Source organism: Megascapheus bottae, unplaced genomic scaffold (assembly GCF_031878675.1).
Source record: "Megascapheus bottae isolate mThoBot1 unplaced genomic scaffold, mThoBot2.hap1 HAP1_SCAFFOLD_85, whole genome shotgun sequence".
NCBI classification, from domain to species: Eukaryota; Metazoa; Chordata; class Mammalia; order Rodentia; family Geomyidae; genus Megascapheus; species Megascapheus bottae.
The window spans coordinates 46,607-68,855 of record NW_028327789.1 but is presented as its reverse complement, the minus strand read 5'-3'; the positions used below and the strand labels follow the sequence as shown (position 1 = coordinate 68,855).

Below are 22,249 nucleotides of genomic sequence, written 5' to 3'. Positions count from 1 at the left end.
CAGGCCCCCTAGGGCCCAAGGCACTCCTCTTGCCTTTTAGAAAAAAGGGGCTCTTATGCAGTTTAGATTACTGTCTAAAACTCCAACGACAGTTTAAACTCAAATAACAGTTTTTCCCTAATGCAAGAACTATAGACATCAGTGCACCAAAAGTCCAAGTCTGGACTTAGTTTTCTTCCTTTTTTTTTTTTTTTTTTTTAAACATTCCTTTAAAATACTAATCACATTATCCACATTTTACCATCAGATTTCTAGTGTCAGTTTGCAAGAAAGGACAGGCAAAGTTTCTGACGTTAATGAACAATTTTACATTTAAATCTCTAATACATGTTTCCAAACTTTAACTTAAAGTAATAAATCCCAAATTCCCTAACACCTCTGAGCTGAACAGGATACAATGTTTACAATGTAAACAGCTGTATGCCCTGCAATAAAATGCAGATTTCAGGATCTAGAGAAATATTTACCAGTTTTTCTTTAAGACAACACAATAATTCTTTGAGACATTGTAAAACATCCAAACCTAATATTTTTCTTGAAGTTTTAAGCTTATATTTACCCAATTGTCTTTGTGTTTAAGTATAAATTTATCCTTTTTTTTTTTCTTTCAGCATGCTGACAATTTAACCTTGAACATGTTCACTCACTCATTCACACACATTCATACTCAAAGATCATAAAGCGCGCAAAATTAATATCGGCCATTCAATTTCCGGAAGTTTGTGTCAAGAGAGTTTTGCCAATTTTACTCTTACAGGTGAGAACCAGGTTCGAAACAAAACTTTTTGCAAGGCAACTTAGCTGGAATTTATTTTTCCAGGGCTTGTTACAACTGCAGACATGGGGGAGCGGCCATGCTAGGCCCAGAAATGTTCAAATAAATAACAAGGATGTGTGCTTGAGTACGCACAGAAAAACCATAAGGACCCACACTTAGAAATGGTACCAATTTAAAGACAAAAACTGGACAAAGAAAAATATGTAACATGAACAAGACAGAGAAGCGGAGACTTTTAAATAATCGGACATTGACATATAACAAGAAAATTGGACTCAATCAGATACACTTAACAGCTATTTTTAGATTTAGACATGTCTTGCTGGTGGGAATCTCAGGTATGCCTTGATATTGACAAGAAACTCAGAAGGGGAAGGGGGGTCAAGGCGTCCCTTGACCACCCAGGCCTCTATATTAGGCCCACAGTGCACCCCTTTTTTTTTTTTAAATAAAAATAAAATAAAATAGAATAAAAAAAATAAAACAAAACACAGACATACAGGGGGTCGGCCGACTTCTACTTACCTCTGGAGGCCTTTGCTTTTCACCTGGGCATCTTTTACAAAAAGGGTTATTAAGAAGAGGGATGGTAAAGACAAAATAATGTCACATATTAAATTGTGTAGAGTCAATGAATATGTTAAAAGGTCCCTACATAATAGTAAAAGGAGGAGAAACACAGCTCATATGAATGTGTGGAACAAGTGGATCAGTAGCAGTCCCAATAGACATGCACAAATAACTCAGGTCCTTTCCACGTCGCAGGATGCACCACTGGAGGGTTGGGGGTGTAGGCCCAGTGAGTCGCTGCTTAGATGGCCACTGTCACTCTCCACGATCCGAACGCAGCGTTCAGGCAGCCAGCGGGCGTCATTTTCTCCTTGTGAAAAAACACATACATGCCCTCGACCCCAGGTTAGAACAGGATCGGGTCCATGCCAAGCACCAGTTCGGGGATCCTTCCACTTTACTAAGGCAAAAGCACGCTGCTCTCTTTTTTCCCAGAATCGCTGAGCAGCAGATAAATTATTTGAATCCAAATTCAAAAAATTTAAAACAAATAAAGCATGATTAAGTATATTCACAGGGGTAGCGGGATACGACTCCCCTTTCTGTATTTTAGCAATTTGATGTTTTAATAATCCATTAGCTCTCTCCACGATGCCTTGACCTTGAGGATTGTAAGGAATGCCTGTAATATGAGTGATATTATAGGAACGGCAGAAGGATTGAAATGCTCGGCTTGCATAGCCAGGGCCATTATCTGTTTTTATTTGCGAGGGAATCCCCATCACAGCAAAGCATCGAATGCAGTGAGAAATACAATGTTTAGTGGCTTCCCCAGCAAGGGGGGTGGCCAAGATAAAATTAGAATAAGTATCTACAGTAACATGAACATATTTTAATCGGCCAAATGATGGAACATGCGTGACATCCATCTGCCAAATGTGATTAGAAAGCAGTCCTCGTGGATTTATACCTAAATGGGGGGCTGGTGAAAAAGGGACACAGTTGGGGCAAGTCTTGACTATTTGTCTCACTGCTTCCCTAGATAATTTGAACTGTCGGCGCAAGGCTCGACTGTTTTGATGGTGGATGGCATGTGATTGCTTAGCAAGTTCAACCTGAGTTAAGTAAACTCTGGTGGCAGAGTCAGTGACCGCATTGCCTTCACTTAAAGGGCCAGGAAGATTAGTGTGAGCTCGAACAAAGCCAAAAAAACAGGGGTGGTTGCGAGAACAAAGCAAAGTTTGTATTTGGCGAAATTGGGTCTGTATATTGGAGTTAGTAGTTCCAATAAAGGGAACAGTTTCTATGACTTGAAGAGCACGAATTACATATTGACTGTCTGAGTATAAGTTAAAGGGCTCGTCTTGTAATAGGACGAGTGCCTGTAAAACAGCCTCTAACTCCACCTCTTGGGCGGAGGAAAAACCTGTAACCCAAGATTGAGTTTTCCCATTAATGGTCAAAGCAGCCGTTCCATTTGAGGATCCATCTGTAAATACCAAAGCGGCAGAAGATAAAGGCGAGGCCTGTACTATGGAAGGAAATAGAAACGTATGACACGCAGCAAATTGGAGAAGTTTGTTAGACGGGTAGTGATGCAAAATTTTCCCCGTATAATTGGCCCAAGCAACGGCCCAAGGATCGCAATGGGCGAATAGCCAATCTTGTTGTTGTAAATTATATGGGACACAGATAAAATGAGGTTCCTGACCTAAATATTTACGGGAATCCACTCGGCACATGTGTATCAGATTAGCTACCAATTCGTAGTAGGGGGTCAGCACTTTGCCGGGTGTTGATGGTAGATAAAGCCACAAAAGTGGGCCATCCTGCCACAATACAGCAGTTGGGGAGTGAGAAGTAGCTAAAATGTAAACTCCCCAGGGTTTAGAATAGTCACAATAGGTCATTTGTTGCTGGGAAATTGCCTTTTCTACAATTTGGATGGCCCTCCTGGCGTCAGGATTTAATTCGCGCAAGGATGTAGGGTTGGTATCTCCTTTTAAGAGATCAAAGAGGGGTTTTAACTCTCCTGTGGAGAGCTTTAGATAGGGCCGAAGCCAATTTATATCTCCTAAGAATTGCTGAAAATCATGAAGAGTTCTTAAGTGTGAAGTTTTTAATTGTATTTTTTGGCTTTTAAAATAGTGAGGGCCTAATATATGGCCTAGATATGTAAAAGGCGGGTGTTCCTGAACCTTTTCAGCTGCTATTACAAGGCCAAAGAGGCTCAGATCCTGCTTTAGTTGTCCAAAGGCTTGTCGTACGACGATAGGGTCAGAACAAGCCAACAAGATGTCATCCATATAATGAACAATATAAACAGAAGAAAATTTTTCACGAGTGGAAGAAATGGCTCTAGCCACAAAACTTTGACATAAAGTTGGGCTATTTGCCATGCCCTGTGGGAGCACAAGCCAGTGATATCGCTTCATGGGTTCTTTAAAATTAACAGAGGGGACACTGAAGGCAAAGCGCTTACAGTCTTGAGGCGCCAGGGGTATAGTATAGAAACAATCCTTCAAATCTATAATAATCTTATAAGTATCCTTTGGGATTGCCATGGGTGAAGGCAAGCCAGGCTGTAGGGCCCCCATCAGTTCCATTGTGGCATTTATTTTTCTCAAATCCTGTAACAGCCTCCATTTACCTGACTTTTTCTTTATAACAAAAATTGGAGAATTCCATGGAGAGTTAGAAGGGGCCACATGCCCCAAGTCCAGCTGCTCCTGTACTAGCTGCTGTACTGCAATGATCTTTTCTAGTGAAAGAGGCCACTGTTCAACCCATACCGGTCGTTCAGAGAGCCAATTTATGGGATCAGCATGAGGGGGAGGGCAAACGACAGCTCCCGTCAAGGGATACCCCAATCCTTGTCTCGTAGGGTGAGACTGGGGTTGGAGTGGCTCTAGCTCCCCCTGTGCTGCTCGGCCTAGTCCCCTAAAGGGGAGGAGGCCTTGATCAAGTAACTGCTTAGTGACCACAGCACTAGGACTAAACATATACACTCCCATTTTTTCCATGATATCACGACCCCATAAATTAATTGGCAGATGATCCAAGACAAATGGCTGAAAATGACCAGAGTGCCCTTCCTCATCTCTCCAAACAAGGATCGCACTGCTCTGCTGTGGGTCAGTTGCTTGCCCAACCCCCTGTAGGGAAGTCATAGAGGTTGTCAGGGGCCATTGGGCTGGCCAATGTTTTTTAGATATCACAGACACATCTGCTCCAGTGTCTAATATTCCTTTAAAGGGCTTTTCTTGTATAAATATAGTCATCTCAGGCCTCTCTTGTTTTATGCTTTGTACCCAATAGATATCAGAAGATCTAAATCCTCTCTGTCCATATGGGGAATTAGCAGTCTCCCCGGGAGGTAAAGGCACAAGTATTAATTGTGCTAATTTTTGACCGGCTGGGATCGATACCACGTGTTTCGGGGCAGAGGCCATAACTTTGATTTCTCCAGTAAAATCCTGGTCAATTTTGCCAGGTGTAATCTGTATCCCTTTAAGGGCTGAGCTACTTCGCCCTAACAGCAATCCAGCCACTCCCGGGGGAAGGGGGCCGAAGACCCCCGTGGGGAGAGCTTGTGTCCCCATCTCTGGGGTCAATACTGAGCAGGTGGAGGAACAGAGGTCCAATCCTGCACTTCCTGGGGTGGCACGGAGGAGGCCGGAGACTGATCTTGGGGGGTTGTTAGAAGATGCACTTGTGGCCGAGAAGAGGAAGGGACTGCCCCATGGTTTTGCGGGGCCAGGGGCTGGCCCCTCCTCCAGTTTCCCGAAAGCGGGCGGCCATTGCGATCTGTTCTTGACCTGCAATCTTTAGCCCAGTGCTTCCCTTTACCACAGCGTGGACATGTGCCAGGTGATTTTTCTCTCTTTTGCCTGGCCTGGCATGGGCATTGCGTCATCCAATGTCCTATTTGTCCACAAGAGAAGCAACGCCCTGGGGGTCTAGCAGCCCGAGAATGCCGCTGACCTCTATATTTTAGAGACTCAGTAACAGTCTTTCCTTGAGGAGCGGCGGCTAAAGTAAGGCCTTGTACATGGGAGGGTCCAATATCAGCACACAGTGAAATAAAGTCCGTGATTCCTCCCTTATTCCTATGGGGTCTGATAGCTGCCTGACAGGCGGCGTTGGCATTTTCATAGGCTATGTGTCTAACTATAATCTCCCTTGCATTCTCATCTTGTACTAGGCGGTCTGCAGTCTCCATTAATCGAGACAAAAATTCTAAATAAGGCTCATTTGGTCCTTGTTTAACTTCTACTAGATTTTTTGTACGATTGGAATTGCGTAACTTTTTCCAAGCCTCTCTCGCCGCAGCATTTATTTGTAAATAGGCCTCCTTTGCATAACCCAATTGATCTTTGGTGTTTTTATAGGTTCCCTCTCCTAACAACTGATCAACAGTGTAAGGCAGGTTCTTAGACCTATTTCTTTCAATTTTAGCCCGACACTGTGCAGTGAACTCTGTCTCCCATAATAAGTACTCTCCCGCACTAAGGCATGCTCTGGCAAGCCGCTTCCAGTCATTTGGGCATGCAATACCAGCACACGCGGCCTCCAATATTACTTGAGTAAAAGGGGCAGTTGGCCCATATTGGGAGCAGGCATTTTTTAAATCCTGTAATAGTTTAACAGGAACAGGTTGATGGTATACTTGTTCATCATGATCAACTAAACTAGGGAAGCATCGAGGCCCTGAAATACCTTCCCTCTCTCTAGCAGCCTGAGTCAGGTTTAATTGCGATGCACTGTGCCTGGTTGTAGTGCCTGTTAGAAGGGACTTGTTGCTAGGGCCTTTAGGCTTGCCTAAAGGTTGAGAAAGGGATTGAGGCCGTAAGGCTGCAGCCGGAGGCGGTGGGTGTGAGGGGTAAGGTTTAGAATCAGACACCATAGTGGCCTGAGGGTCATATTTCTTTCCTACTTCTGAGGGGGCTCTCTGCTCTGTCCCCATATTTGATAGAAAATGTAGGATTTCTTCTAACTTCTTCTCCATCGTAGCCATTCGGCCCTCCATTGACTCATCATAACTTTCCTCCTTGGTATTCAAACCTGAATTCTGATACTCAATATCTACTGGTTGTTGTTCCGTTTGCAAGATCTCACTTAGACTCTCTTGGGCTGCGGCATATGGCTCAGCCTCAGGTTCTTCAGAAGGGTCCTTTAACTCATAAAGCTCCCTTAATTCAAGATTAAATTCAGCATCTTCATGTAGAGGATCTATGTATTTACTTACTAAATTCCATACAGTAGTAGCCTCTATTGGGGTCTTTTCGGGGCCATATACCTCATAATAATCTTGAATTCTTTTTCCTATCCGCTGCCAGGCTTTTTGGAATGCCTCCTCTACAGACCTCGGGCATGCTTCCTCGAGAAACTGTAGGAAGCTCTGAAGCACCCCCTCTTCCACCCACGTTCCGTGGGCTTCAAATAGGCCTGTTAAGATCGGTAGAAATAACTCATGGCTATTAGCTTGACCCATAATTATTACTCCTGACTATACTCTCTTAATAGTCCTACGATGTGTTACTCACCACAGGGAGGGGTCCTTCACCTTCGTCCCAGATTTTCAGGGTCCCTGTTCGGGCGCCAGATGCCGGGGCCTCCCGGCAGCAAATTGGGGTTCCTGAAATAAGGGGCAGGGACTGGAAAAATTAGAAGAGAGACAAACACATCGGGTCCAGGAGGTCTGCAGCCCAAGCGAAAAACTGCTGCCTCGTTTATTCTTAACACAAAGTTTTTATCCCCTCCCGAGACCAGGGCCCTCCCAGGTGTTCCATCCAGATCGTTAATCAGGGAGCTGTTGAGGGTTACATTCATATGGTAAATCTCAGATCAATTGAACAGGAGAAGGCCAAAAAACAATAAGACAATCAAGCAATTATCTGATGCAAATCAAAGTACAGTTTGTTTCCACTCTTGCTCCCGACAATAGTGGACCCAAGACAAGGAAGGCTGAGGCTTGGAGTTGACCCAACATCCTTTCTGGCTCTGACCGGTGTAACCTGGTTTTATAGGCTTGGAGGTAGGGATGCTGTTTCCCTCTTAAACCAGTGCTTCTCCTGCTAAAGGATGTCATGTCTGAGGGCCTTTGTCTTTAGTTCACGAACCTCCATCTTCCTGGTCCATGTAGGCCCAGGTACTGGTGCCATCCTGGATGGCTCCATTTCTGGGTAAGTGAATTTCCTCTATTTAAGGGAACCAATTATGGATGAGGGCTTGTGCCCAGGCATCACATACTGGGGCCAGATGGGCCTGGATGTGTGTTGTTGCCAGGCCAAGAGAAAGAAGGCCTCCCTTCCCAGTTGTGGCCTATGAAGTGCAATGTCATGTGCCTGAGCTGAGGATGCTGTTTCCTTCCCCAAACAGCGCTTAATGAACTATGGATTGCTCATGTCCAAGGGCATCTTTGTCCTCACTTCTTGGGCCTCCTTTTTCCTATTCCATGTTGGCCTAGTTGCCAGTGCTTCTAGATGCTCCCTTCTCATGGAATTCCCCTTACCCCCTTGCACAATGGTAAGTGAACTGCGAGTGTGGGGTCATGCTCCTGTGTACATGTGATTGCCTGAATGATCACATGTGGAGCCATATTGAAATGGACCTGTGCTATAGTGATTGCAGGTGGAGGAAGTTTATGGATGTAGTCTACCCCACCTTCCTTCCTGCTATGGCTTATGTATGGAGTTGACTCACTGATTAAATTGGTCAGTACTTGCACTGTCCTAAGATTACTATGATTACCATAAATATAATAAGGATTGAGAAATCTTGGCAAAGCATGTAGTACCTGAACCGTAAGGTGTCGAGCACTAGAAGGGGCAGGGTAGATATGAAGGGCCTATCTAGCTGGGTATCAGGAGTGCTGAGTGGAAGGAAGGGATGAATATGGTCAGAATACTTTCTGCACACATGTGAAAATGAAGCTGACTGAGAGTAGTTTGGGAAGTAGGGGTTTGAGATAGTAATGTAGGGAAGAGAGTCTTACTCAGGCCCTATATGCCTAGATAGACAAATGAAACCCCATGTAAACTAACTGATGTTAATAAAAGACATACAGAAAGTAAGAGCCTGTGGCTCATACCTATAATCCTACATGAGGCTAAGTGGATCATGGTGAAACTTTTACTTCAATGAGCAGCCCAATGAAAAGTACGAGTTGTACATAACCCAAATAGTGAAAAAAAAAACCAAAAACCAAAAACCAAACAAAAACCCAAAAATGCAAACAAAAAAAGCCAAAAAACAAAACAATTAAAAATCAAAACCAAACCAAAAACAGGGGCCAGGAGTGTAGTCTAGTGGTAGAGTGTTCAGCTAGTGTGCACAAAGCCCTAGGTTCTATTCCTTGGTGCCACATATTCAGAAAAAGTTGGAAGTGGTGCTGTGGCTCAAGTAGCAGAACAGTAGCCTTGAGCACAAGTGTCCAAGGACAGTGTCCAGGCCCTGAGTTCAAGCCCCAGGACTGGCAAAACAACAACATGCCTTAGAGCCAACACCCAAGCAGTGAATTCAAGCCTGAGGACTGTTAAGAAAAAAAAGACATGAAGAAGGCTGAGGATGTTGCTCAAGTGATAGAGTGCTTACATGGCCTGTACAGGGTCCTAGGATTCATCACTAGCATTAGAAGGCACCAAAACCTGCTGGGATGGGGTTTTGTTTTTGTTTCTCTTGTTTTTGGTTTTCTCCCTTAAGTGATTTTAGGGGTCAAGTAGGAAAAAAGTAGGGCACTTTCCTTGGGCTTTCTCAAGGCTAGGATATGGAGGAATCAAATCCAGGGTTTTGTGCATTCTTGGAAAGCACTCTACCATTAGGCAACTATCCTGCCTATACTATACTGGGGATGGGAACTGTTTGGGTGGTTCATTCCCTGGTTCCAGAACATCATGGGTCCAGTAGCTGCATTTCTTTGCTTTATACTAATTATACTTATGTATTCAAGTGCCTGCAGAGCATCCTGCAGACAAATAAGTATCTTCACCAACCAATCTGTCAATCAAATGTTCCTGAAAGGGTACCTGGCTCAACGCCACCACCAACTACTTTGCCCCTGTCTCAGCAGGAAGCAGCTACAAAGTGATGATCTTTGCCCATGCCCCCAATCAGGTGACGTGCATTCCAATTACTTAAAACCAAAGAGGTGGGAATGACAGTGTGGATCCAGGGCCACCTTTCTCATAATTTAGCTTGTAGTTTAGCGTGCCCTACACAAACAACAATCGGCACTGGCCCAAGGCCCCTTCCTCCCTTTCCTATAGTTTAGCATGCCCTACACAGTACACAACCCCAAGCCCTGATTAGGGATGTAAATAACTATTGCCCACCCCTTTAGCTTGGGCTGACACTCCCCTAGGTAGCTATAAACCATTTGGGCCACAGGATCCAAGAGTGACTTTCAGGTCAGGGCAACTGCAGTCCCTCTTATCTACCATCTGAAAAACATGATGAAGTCTTCACGTCTACTCTAAACACTACAAGTTATATAGGTCACCCCAGACAGATGCCAGTGCTTCAAGTGTGCACATATGAGAAGGAGGTCTACTGGACCCCCCCCCAATTAAACTTCTTTGTTTCCTGTACCTGGATATTGGCACAGTGTGCATATTATCTAAGTCAGGTGAGGGTGATGCATAGTGTTTAGGGTGAGAGTGAGGGTGTGTAGGATAGGGTTACATTTAGTGTTAGGGACACAGGCTAGGTTTAAGGTTTGGTGTTGGGGTTAAGGTTAGGGTTAGGGTTAGGGCCAGAGCTAAATATAGGGCTAGGGTTCTGTCCCGTCCAGCGGGATGTCAACTAAGGCCAAGAACCTAGAGGGAGGAATGAAAGGGACAGGAGACACGAAGAAGGCAGCAAGACAAGCATCCTGATCAAGCTGCAAATTTTATTTTTTACACTGGGGTTTATATGCCTCTTCAGGAGAGGTAGGAGGGGGTTGGGGTATAGGAACTGCTCAGGGTAGGGGGTCCAGCAGTAGGATGTTTGCTCCTGCTCCGGGTAGAGGCCAGGTGGTAGGATGTTTGCATATCAACGCAAGCAGGCATGTGTTGCCTATTGACCTAATTACAAGATGCAGGCACATTCTTACACTAAGAATTCAGGGAGGGGGAGAATGTCTCTGACATCTCCTCCTTTCATATTAAAATAAGTGAGGGGCGAGGATTTAGGCAATATCTTAATTATGGTAGGCATTAATCTGAGAGGGGAGACAGAGGCTCTGATCTCCAGAAAGGAGGACATGTTGAGCAAGAAGCAAGACACAATGGCTGATGTGTCTGTCTTTCTGCTGAGGCCAAGCATCTTTTTGTGGGGGAAGGGTTTTAATAGATGTCAATTTCCATGCTATCGGGCGTGTCCCGCCGGAGACCCCGAGACTGATGGCTGTTTTATTTTTAGGCCTTCTCCTTGCAGTCTTAGCTGCACCGTACGCAGATGCCTACACCTGTTAACTGCAGGTGCATATCCCTCAGGTGGGGACTACAGTTCCTCTGGGGGCCTCATGATCCTCATGGCCTTCATCAGCCAAATCGGCTAGATGTAGGCGTTGATAATGTACCTGAATAGGCCTCCCCACCAGGGTATCAATCTGTTATTTTACAAAGGCTACAATTCTATTAAAAATACATAGTCCAATGGTAACAATTAACAACTCTGCGAAGGTATCCTGATCTTATCTCATACAATGCCAAAAGCAACACCATTCATGTCCTACTTCTCAAATAGCCTAAATCAGTCAAACAGCAAAACACAGGAACAGATGTGATAATTAAAAGGCCAATGATGAGAAGTCCCACGATGATTAGCAGGGTTGTCCAATAGGGTCTCTTCGTTCCTGTGAATATGAAAGGAGAGTATTCTCAGGGCCAAACACAGGTTCTGGAATGGTATTATTAATCTTTTTTTATTAAACATTAATGTCCTTAGGGGCTGATGAGTTAACTTGTTTAATCAATTTCTTGGGCAGCCATCTTGGTGCCAATTGTTTTTGGTCCAGGACACAGGCTGAACCGCATCCCCAAATGAGTACAGGATCTGGACCATTCCAGTTATTAGTGAGGGGATCTCGCCACATCACCATAGGCGGAGTCGTATCTGGAGAAGGGTTCCAGTGGCAGTCTGCAGCCGAATGACCATTATTATCTAAAGTCAAAAAATTTAACACAAAGAGTGCATGACTTAATCGATCACGGGGGGAAGCAAAGGATAAAGAAGTGGATTTAAGCCGAGTGAGCCAAGTTTTTAGCATTTGATGGGCTCTCTCAACAATTCCTTGACCTTGTGGGTTATAGGGGATTCCTGTAATGTGATTAATGTGAAACTCTTCACAAAACTGTCTAAATTTTGCACTAACGTAAGCAGGACCATTATCTGTTTTAATTTTAACAGGTTTTCCCAGAACGGAAAAAGCTGTGACAAGATGTGAAATGACATCCTTTGTGGCTTCTCCCAAATGAGGGAAGGCAAAAATGAAACCACTATAGGTATCTATAGAAACATGAAGATACTTTTATTTTCCAAATTCTGGGAAATGAGTAACATCCATCTGCCACAATTGATTAGGGAAAAGGCCGCGTGGATTAACTCCCAAGTGTGGTACTGGCTGGCTCACAATACACGAGGGACATTTTTTTTTTAAACAATCTCTCGAGCTTGTTCTTGGGATATTTTACAAAATAAGGGATTGGGCATTCAAATGATGTAATTTATGTAAGTTTTGGGCCTCTTGTATTGATTCTACAATTATGGGGAAGGTAAGCCTTGTAGCAGCATCTGCTTGAGCGTTGCCCTCTGTAAGGGGTCCAGGTAAATTAGTATGGGCTCTAGTATGTCCCAAATAAAAAGGTTCTTGTCTACTTCTTATTAACTTTTGAATTTGTATAAAGAGGTGTAGCATTAGAAGTTATTTTAAGAAAAGGAGAAGTTTCAAGCAACGGAATGGAATGAGCTATGTATGCACTATCAGTATAAATATTTACAGCTCGAGTGGAGAACTGTTTGAAAACTTGAAATATGGCATATAGCTCAACCAACTGGGCCGATTTATAAGATGTTTTGAAAACATGGGAAGACCCGTCTGTAAACACAGTGACAGCCTTTGGAATGGGGTTATTTTTTGTATTTTTAGGAAAAAGGAATGAATGGGACTGGGCAAACTGTAATACGGGATCATCATTACTATTATCTATTACTCCTAGGAACCCTGACAGGGCTATTCCCCAGTCTTCCATAGTTTGGAGAAGAAATTGAATTTGTTCCTGAGTATAAGGAACCACTAATATATCAGGATCTTTTCCAAAATATTGGTGGGAAAGGGAGCGAGCTTTAATAATTATGGAAGCAATTTGAGACGAACATACTGCAATTACTTTAGATGAGGAAATGGGGAGATGGACCAAAAAAAGAGGTTGTCCTCTTTTATTGGGGGTGATGGACTTCTGCCAAAAAACTCCAGTGGGCGTATGTGGGGTGGCCAAAATTATAAAATTTAGGGGTAAAGTATAAGAAATTTGTGAAACAAATTGTTGGTCAATAGCTTGTGCCACTTGTCCCAACGCATCCCTTGCTGCATGTGTGAGCTCGCGAGGGGAGGAAGGGTCAGAATCTCCTCACAGGATATCGTTAAGAGGCAAGAATACATTCTTAGGTAATTTTACATAAGGTCTGAGCCATTGGATATCATTTTGGAAATCATTAAGGGTATGGAGGCTATCTACACAAAATTGAATGCGAGGTGTTAAGAATAATTCCTGTTGTAATTTTAAACCCAGATAAGTAAAGGGGTCTTGTAACTGAACTTTATCAGGAGCTATTTGCAAAGCAAGATTAAGAAGGGCTTTAGAAAGTTCCACCAAACAATTTTGTAGATCTGACTTGTCCCGAGCTGCCAACAAAATATCATCCATATAATGCAAAATATAAATGTGTGGGCAGCATAAATGAATTGGATCCATTGCCTGTGCAACAAATTTTTGAGAAAGGGTTGGGCTATTGGCCATTCCTTGAGGCAAGACTTTCCAATTAAATCTTTGCAAAGTCCCTGAAAATTAACACGAGGGAGACTGAAGGCAAAATAAATGTAATCATCAGGATGTAGGGGAATTCTAAAAAAAGCAATCTTTAAGGTCAATAATTATTTTATAATAGCCTTTTGGAATGGCTACAGGGATTGGAATGCCAGGTTGGAGGACCCCCATAGGTGCCATGACCTTATTAATGGCACGCAGATCCTGTAAGAGGCACCATTTGCCGGATTTTTTCTTTATAACAAAAATGGGTGTATTCCAAGAAGAATTAAAAGGCTCTGTATGTCCAGCTGCGAGCTGCTCCTGTACAAGCGCTGTAGAGGCTTTTAATTTCTCTTGGGTGAGTGGCCATTGATCTATCCATACAGGAGTTTGAGTATTCCAGGTGATTTTATCTGCATGGGGTACAGGAAGGCCAGTGGCCGTTACTAAAACTCCGAATGTCTGAGCCCATGTCTATCTGTTTTGGAGGGAATTGTAATAGGCTATGCCCTGTTTCATTTTTCCAAGTCCTGTACCAGGCACGTAATCCATGCACAGCATTTGTTGTGTAACTACATTATTAGGACTGCACAAAATAACATCCATTTGGGAGAGAATATCATGTCCCCATAGATTAACAGGGAGGCCAGGCAATATAAAAGGAGTTACAGTGCCTTTATTTCCTTCCTTATCTTTCCAATATAATACCTTTGAACTGACTTGGGGATTATTGGATTGGCCTATACCTCCCAAATCAATGAGAGATGCGGTCAGCAGCCAATGGGCGGGCCAATGGTCTTGACTGTAGCTTCAGCTCCTGTATCTAAAATGCCCTGGAATTCTTTTCCTTCAATAATGAGGGTTAGCACAGGCCTATTTTTAGTAATTGGCTGAACCCAATAAGCATCTGAGGATCCCAGTGGGGTAGTACCTTGGGGCCTGGAAGAAATTGGAGATGGGTCTCCAGTAACCAGGGGCATAAGAACAAGTTGTCCTAAATGGGTGCCCTGTGGGATGGCAGCTATTCCATTAATAGCAGTCGCCAGAATTTTTATTTCCCCAGTAAAGTCGTTATCAACAATGCCGGGAAAGACCTGAATACCTTTGAGAATGGTTGATGCTCGGCCAAGAATAAAGGCACAGGTATTTGGGGGTAAGGGGCCTTGCACTCCTATGGAAATAATTTGTGGGCCCTGGGTAGAGACTAATATTGTATCGGAGGCGGCACAGAGGTCCAATCCTGCGCTAACTGGGGTAGCTCGTTGGAGGAAGGTGATTGGGAGGAGGGATGATATTGGGATTTTCCCTGTATGCGAGAGGGGAGGGGTTGCCCTTGGGTATTAGCCTTTGATCTACATTCCTTTGCCCAGTGATAGCCCCCACCGCATCTGGGGCATAGGGTGGAGGGGGGCGGCCTGCCTGAAGGAGATGGAGCCGAGCCCTGAGTCATGAGTCTTTTTGATAAAGTGGCTGGGCATTCGCGGGCAAAATGTCCTGGCTGTTTGCAAGAGTAGCAAGTGGAGGTTCCCTTAGAGGGATCTTGAGTATTTTTAAATGCTGCTCCAGTTGCCAGTCCCATGGCATAAGTTGATCCTATGCCAGCACAAAGTCTTACATACTCTGAAAGGTTGGCCTTGTGTTTATGTGGCCGGAGAATTTCTTGACACGCCAGATTGGCATTTTCAAAGGCAAGGTGTTTAACAAATGCACTTTCATTTTCCCTGGGGCCAAGCAGTCTCTCAGCGGCCACATTGAGGTGCGAGATGAAGTCACTATAGGGCTCATCAGCCTTTAGCTGGATCTTAGCTAAGGAGGTAGTGGCTGGCCCCTTTTGAGGGAGTTTTCTCCAGGCCTGTAACCCGGCGCCTTGAATTTGTGCCAGAAGTCCAAAAGGGAATCGGGCTTGCATATTGTTGGAATCATATGGTGCGTCTCCTAAAAGTTTCTTAAGGGTCCATTTTTTAGATGAAGCTTTGGTAGAATTTTTTCAAGCTAGTTCTCTACAAGTTTCAACATAATTGGATTTCCACAGGACGTAGTCGCCTCCGCTAAGGGTGGCTCTGGAGAGATAGTTCCAATCATTAGGCATGAACCATCGAGCATTTTGGTTTTCTAATAAGGCCTGAGTATACGGGGCAGTGGGGCCATACTGAGCACAGGCGGCTTTAAGTTTTTCAATAAATCTGAGAATGAGTTTTTTTATAAACCTGTTGTTGCCCATTGCCAGGCCCTTGATCAGGGCGCTTTCCTTCATCCCCTGATTCAGGATCCTCACTATCTTCCCCAGAGTGGTGAGACAAAGCATCCTCAGCCTCATTTTCCCCAGCATTTGGGAGAGAGATGGGCTCAAAATGATCTCCAGCTTGGCTCCGGGTTACAGGGAAAGCTAAGAGGGGTTGGTTTTTATTTTTTATTTTATTTTGTTTGGGTGGTCTGGGTGATTTTTTCCAAAGCAAGGTAGCAGAGTTCTGAATCGAGGGAGCGCAACTCTTTAAGGAGTTGAATATGTTCCCATCTATGTTGGAGTGATCGCTGCAAGGCCGATAAATCAGGCACAGGGGGATCGGGCTCGTGGAAAGCTGGCGCATGAGAAGGAAGATGAGGATATGGGGGCCAATCTGGGTTATAGGGCGGAGGGTTTTTTAAAAACGGTAATGGGCAGCCTCTTCCTCTAATACAGTTTGTTCTTCTGGGTCTAACCTATCAGGATTGCTAAATGAATCTTGAACAGTGGGATATAAATGACTTGTTTTATTATCAGAAGCAGCAGTAGAAGCCATCCTTTTAATCTTTGGGTCTCTATGAAAATCATCAGCATGGGGCATATCTAATATAATAGATGGGCACTTAGAAGAGGGTCGGGAGGCCTGTCGCAGTACCTCTTCGCCGTACTTAATTAAAGCACCAAAACCTTTATCAAGGGAGCAAATTTTTAAAGTTTCATTAATTAAATTCCAATAGGAAAAGGTTGTAACAGGAGCCTTTTCGAGGCCAAATTTCTCATAATATTCATCTAAACAGTCCCCAACTCTTTGCCATTTAACCTCATTTATAGTCCCTTCTTGGGAGAACCAAGGACATAAATCCTCCACACGCTCAAAAAAATGCCTTTAAGTCTTCCTTTTTAACCCGAGTTCCAGGTGTCTTGAGAGCCTCTCTTAAATCTGAGATGAACAATTCCTGTGACGATGATGCCTGTCCCATGGTCAGTCACTTACCTTGCGCCGTCTTCACTCCTCAGCATTGACCGAGATGTCTCAGGTGGGCCACTCCGAGCTGGTCACACAATCACTTGGATCCAAGTTTTCCTGGAAGACAGCATTCCTCAGCCTCACAGGCACTCAAGCCGCACGTTGGGCACCATTTGTCCTGTCCAGCGGGACATCAACTAGGGCCAAGAATCTAGAGGGAGGGATGAAAGGGACAGGAGACATGAAGAAGGCAGCAAGACTAGCATCCTGATCAAGCTGCAAATTTTATTTTTTACACAGGGGTTTATATGCCTCTTCAGGAGAGGCAGGAGGGGATTGGGGTATAGGAACCACTCGGGATAGGGGGTCCGGTAGTAGGATGTTTGCTCCTGCTCCGGGTAGAGGCCAGGTGGTAGGATGTTTGCATATCAATGCAAGCAGGCATGTGTTGCTTAGTGACCTAATTACAAGATGCAGGCACATTTTTCCACTAAGAATTCAGGGAGGGGGAGAATGTCTCTGACAGGGTTCTGTTTAGGTTCAGGATCAGCATTTGGGCTAGGGGCAGGGTTAGGGTTAGTTTTAGTGTTGGGGTTAGAGCTAGATCTAGGGTTAGGGTTCCATTAAAGGTTTGTGTGAGGTTTAGGGTTCGGGATAGGGTACTCATTCCCCATCACACCAGCTTACACTCAGGTATGTGGTGCTCATTTCTGGTCCTCCTGGTCTCAGGAACAGTGGGATGTCTTCCCTGGTTTTAGTTTATTTTCACCTGTGCAGCAGGATGAGAGTAAAGCAGAGGCCTTCCACAGGCTCCCTGGCACATCACCAAAGGCACACAGGGATGCTCTTAATGACATGTCTTTCTTTTTTTTTTTAATTAATTTATTTTTTATTGTAATTAGTAAAAGGGTTACATGATATTTGCCAGATAGAAGGTGCATTAATTCACATACATTGATACCCTTTCACATGTCTTGGTACCCGTTTCCCTCCCCCCCCACACCCCCCACCCATCTTGGTTTTCCCCCCTTCCCTATCAAATTTCAAATATCCAAATACAAATAAATTCAATATATCAGATAACAAAGTGAGATACTATACCAATATGAGATAACCAAGGGACAGCAAAGGAGATGAGAGACAACATAGTACATTAAGGACAACAATCATTCATTATATGGCTTTTGTTTCACTATCCTGGAGGTCCTTTCAATTAGCTTCACATTATATGGCCTTATGTATCAAGATTTTGCTCTATTGCAAATCTCTGCTAGTAGAGCCCAAGGTTTCTACTGATTATGATGAATGAGGGAAACCATTGAGCCTAAATTCCTTTGAGTCTGGCTTACTTCACTTAATATGATCTTTTCTAAGTCTTTCCATTTCCTAACAAATGGGGCGATGTCATTCTTTCTGACAGCAGCATAGAATTCCATTGTATACAAATACCACAACTTGTTGATCCACTCATCAACTGAGGGACATCTAGGTTGGTTCCATATCTTTGCTATGGTGAATAGTGCTGCAATGAACATTGTTGTGCTAGTGGGTTTAGTATGTCCTTGAATGACATGTCTTTCAAAGATACACAGCTGTAAAACTCCAAATAAATTCTGAAAACTCAAAGGACCCCTGTCATACTTCCCAGCCCAGAATTCCAGCATCATGAAGTGTCTCAGCTAGATGGCAGCTCAGAATGAATGAGGCTGTTTACACATGCAAATGGAAGTCAGGAGTATCAATCTCCCCTGGCAGTGGAGGAAATGGGTTCAAAGGCAATGTTGCAAAGCCATGCCAAGGAAGACTGGAGGACTTCCTCTGCCCTGGCACCACCCACATGGCCACTCAAGAGCCCCCCAGCTCCCATTCCCCCTCAGTCACCTGGTTGGGCACTTTACCATCATGTTTTGACTGAATCCCCTAAAAGATCACCTGCTCAGGGCCTCACATGGCCTGCACTGGCTTGGTCCCATAAAAGACCAAAGTGATCTCCACATGTGCCTGGGAGATAAAAACAGGCTGTCCTCGAAGATACAGAGTGAGTGATCCTTCTAGTCCCTCCCATGGCAGGGAGCTCATTGCCATGCATTGGCCTGAATGGCATGGGATGGGGACTATCTCGGCAGTGGGCATTTAAACATCACTCCACTCTGAATGTCCATCCATTCTGGGCCACCAAGGATCTAGCATTTAGCAAAAGGCCTGGATGTCCTGAGGCTGGAGCTCTTGCTCCCCCTCAGCAAGGAAGATAAAAAGGGACAGATGCAGCAGGTTTACCCCAGGTGCCAGCACCGACAGGTGGCCAGCTGGCCACTGTGCCTTAGTAGTGCCCTTGTTTCTGGTTGGTCAGCCTCTGGATTCCTGCAGACATTGGAAGTGGGGTCACCTAAGAGTACCCGCCAGCAAAAATGTGATAGGAAACCTACTGCAGAAGACAAGCAGAGAGCAGCTTATGTGGAGGTGCAGGCGCAGAGCTGGTGCTCTGTGACTGCTTACTGACCCTGTGGATCAGCCATTCACAGCTCTGACAGGGAAGGGGCAAGGGATGGGCACATGAAATGCCCTTCGTGACCTTAGTCCCACACTCCAGGCACCCACCTAGTGCATCAGGAGACATGCCTCTCTCCTGTATGCCTCCACAGCCACCAAGTGCTGGAAGCAGTGCAGGGAGATGATGCCATAGCTACTGTCCCAGATGTCCAATATCTGCCTCACCTTGGGGGGCCAGGGCAGGGTCACAGGTTGATTCCCCAAAGCCCTTTCTTTCTGGATCTGCCCACAGCTTGGCCACCTCAGCCAGCCCCTCATCCTGCTCCTCACTTGTTTCTTGGCTGTCCTCAGTAGCCCAGGGCCTCCCAGAGGTGGGCATCTGGCCGGGTGCGTGTCCCCTTGCCCACGTAGAAGATGGATTGAACACGTGTCTGAAAGTGCTCAGCTGGGGTCAATGAGAAGGCCTTTCGTTTCCCTTGGTGAAAGGGGCAACTCAGAGCAGGGAAAGTGGCCAGTCCCCACAATCACAGAGCAACCCAAACCTACATACCCCACGACTGTATCTTGTGAGACCACAGAATGGTGGCTCTCACCAATTACACTCAGCCTCTTGAGTTGCATCCAGTGTTTTTACAAAGTTGCTGACCATTAGAGACCCTTACCTAAGGGTACAGAGCAGAGAAGCCTCAGCTTTTCCCTCTGTGTTACTGGACATCAACTTCAGGACATTAGGCATTCTTAGCAAGTGCTTTACCATTGAGCACACCCCAAGCTTCAAATTTTCTACCTCTTATTTCCAGGTCTTTATTACTCCCCCCACCCCAGTACCTGGGGTCCAGCAGCAGATATGTGAAGCTGGACTTCACAGTCCCTTCCCGCCACCTCTTCGTGGGATCAGGCCATTCAAACTGCTGGGCAAGGGAGTCTTCATCTGCCTGGGAGGTCCGAAGTGTCTCAGCCAGTTCTGGGCTGTGTCCTGAAAAATCTGGGCCTGAGGGGGAGAGAGTCAACTGTGAGGCATGAGCAAGGTGGACTGAGAGATGGAGGGCAGGGGTGTATATGTGTATCTGGGGATCTCAGAGGGTCCCAGGATGCCCCAAGAAGAACGAACCAGAAGCAGTGTGGGCTTCCTCCAGGATCTGGAGATAGTATGGCCAGGTGAAAGGTGTGATGGGGCCAGGACTGGTGCCCAGAGCTTGGAGTACCTGCAGAAGCTCCAGGTCTGATATGGCAGAGATGGGCCAGGGCTGGCAAGAGAGGACAGGTTCCCAGCCCCCAGGGGTGCTCTCCTCATCTTCTGTCAGCCATAGGGCAGCCACATTGGTATGGCCTTCCATACTGATGGATGTCTGGTCATCTTGCAGGAACTAGAAGTTGGGGGAGCTGTGCGCTGGGCTCCCATCAGGCATGGCTAGAAAGCAGAAGGGAGGCTGGAAGGCCATGTGCTCTGGGGATGCCAGGGTCAGAGCTTGTAGATTGGCACTTAGCTCTGCTTCCTGTCCTGCCACCACTGCTGGGGCCAGGCGGGGTGCATGATCCACACAATCTGTTACCCTCAGAGGAGAGGCAGCAGGTGCAGTTCTGTCTTGGGCTGGGTTCTCAGCTCCAGAAACCTCAACTGCGGTGACAAAAGAGGCACTGGAGCTGCAGTCCTGGTCCACAAGGGAGGCCCCATCCTGGTTAGCAACCTCCAGGGTCACAGAGAGGATGTGGGCTCCAGGGTCCGCCTCCAAGCCTATGTCCTGGCTGCGGGCTTGGCCCAGCTGGGTCTGGAGTGCTGCAGAGACTGGAGTCGCACAGGGAGATCCACAGATGCTTGGGTCTGGTGTCACAGGCAGAAGGAAGAAAAAGCCGGGTAGAGACAGAGGACAGGAGACAGACAGACCTGCCAGAGAGGCAGTCCAAGCTGTTCCCCTAGGACAGGGTCGCGCAGCCAGTGAGGCTGACTCATGGGCCAGCTCGGGCTAAGGCTCCACACCCCGGGAGCGGCCCGCAGGCCCCGGTCCGGCAGGATGCGTGCACAGTCGAGCTGTCCCAGCTGCATGGCCAGGTCCACGGGTCTGAGTCCGTCCTGGGAGGCCTCGGAGGACCGATCAGCAGGGGGCCCCGGATCTGCCCTCACCCCGCACCCTCCATCTGCCTGCCCTTGGCTCAGCAGGAACTCCAGGGCCCGGCAGCAGCCCCTGGTGGTGGCCACTTGTGCCGGATCGGACTGTTCTGTGCAGGAGGGAAGGGGAGGGGAGTGGAGGGGAGGATCTGGACGGGAGGGGAGGGCCGGGGGGGGGGCGGATCTGGGCGGGAGGACCCGGTTCCTAATGGACTCGGCGCTGCTGGGGCCGGACCTCGCCTCCCCCTACCGGAGATGCCAGGACCCTCGACCGCGCCCCCAGGCCCCTGAGCTTCCAACCCGGATCCACTGGGTCCCGGTGTAAATTCTCCCCGCTCTGGGCCCGGGACCCCCGGCTCCCAGGCTCGCCCACGCGGCCCCTCCTGGCTTCTCACCGAGCGTCGGGTCTCCGCCGTCCCGCAGCAGCGCCCCAAGGTATCAAAGGCGGCGCGGGCGCCAAGCTCCCGCCGCCAAGTGCAACACCGCCGCCGCGCCTTCCGACAGCACCAAACTGGGGTTGGCGCCCTGGCCCAGCAGGTCCTGCACGGCCCTGCACAGAGGGGTCAGAGTGGACCCGATTCCCGAGCCGTCCAGCCCCGCCTCGCCCTCACCTTGGCTTCTCCTGCCGCAGTGCTGCCGGCAGCCGCAGAGCCAGACCGGCAGAGGTGTCCACGTCCCAAGGCGCTGCCACCGCCCACCGCCACCGAGTGCGCGCGCGCCGCCCCGCCCCGCGCAGCTCCAGGCCCAGCGCCCGCCCCGCCCACCTCCAGCTCCCGACCCGCCCTCGCCCCCGTGGAGTAGCTGCAGCTGTGGCTCCGCCCCCGCCCGTCCATCTCCAGGCCCCGCCCTCGTCCCCGCCCCCTCCGTCCGGCCTCTTGGTCTCTTCCCTCGTTAATCCAGACTCAGCTGCAGCCTCAGACCCGCCTGTCCCTGCTGTCCACCGGGGCCTGAGGAGAGGCCGCTGGCTCTGGGCCCGCGGCCCAGCCCGAGCCACCTCCCTCCTGAGCTCGGCTCCCCAGGAGGACAGAGGTGTCTGCGGTATCCGGGGCTCTTCACCCCGGTGATTCCGGTAGGGCGCCCATGTTCCGCGGTGAGGCCCGCGGGGTGCTCCCTGCCCCAGGACGTGGCTGGGGGCTGTGGGTTCTGAGGGTGAAGGCAGTCT

The 22,249-nt window shown here is 47.1% G+C and overlaps 1 long non-coding RNA gene across 5 annotated transcripts; it reads right to left on the bottom strand.

Moving 5' to 3' along the window:
* Positions 1-10,158: 10,158 nt before the first annotated feature.
* On the bottom strand, positions 10,159-21,750 carry LOC150039205 (uncharacterized). 5 transcript variants are annotated; one of them, XR_016534476.1, is made up of 7 exons: positions 21,699-21,713; positions 21,483-21,637; positions 20,186-20,802; positions 19,809-19,971; positions 17,178-17,259; positions 16,518-16,701; positions 10,159-11,126 (listed from the first exon to the last, which is right to left on the bottom strand). It is a non-coding gene; the product is annotated as an uncharacterized LOC150039205 (long non-coding RNA). The 5 variants fall into 5 exon arrangements; XR_016534477.1 differs by having other exon boundaries at positions 21,483-21,581; XR_016534479.1 differs by lacking the exon at positions 20,186-20,802.
* Between the last annotated feature and the right edge of the window lie 499 nt (positions 21,751-22,249).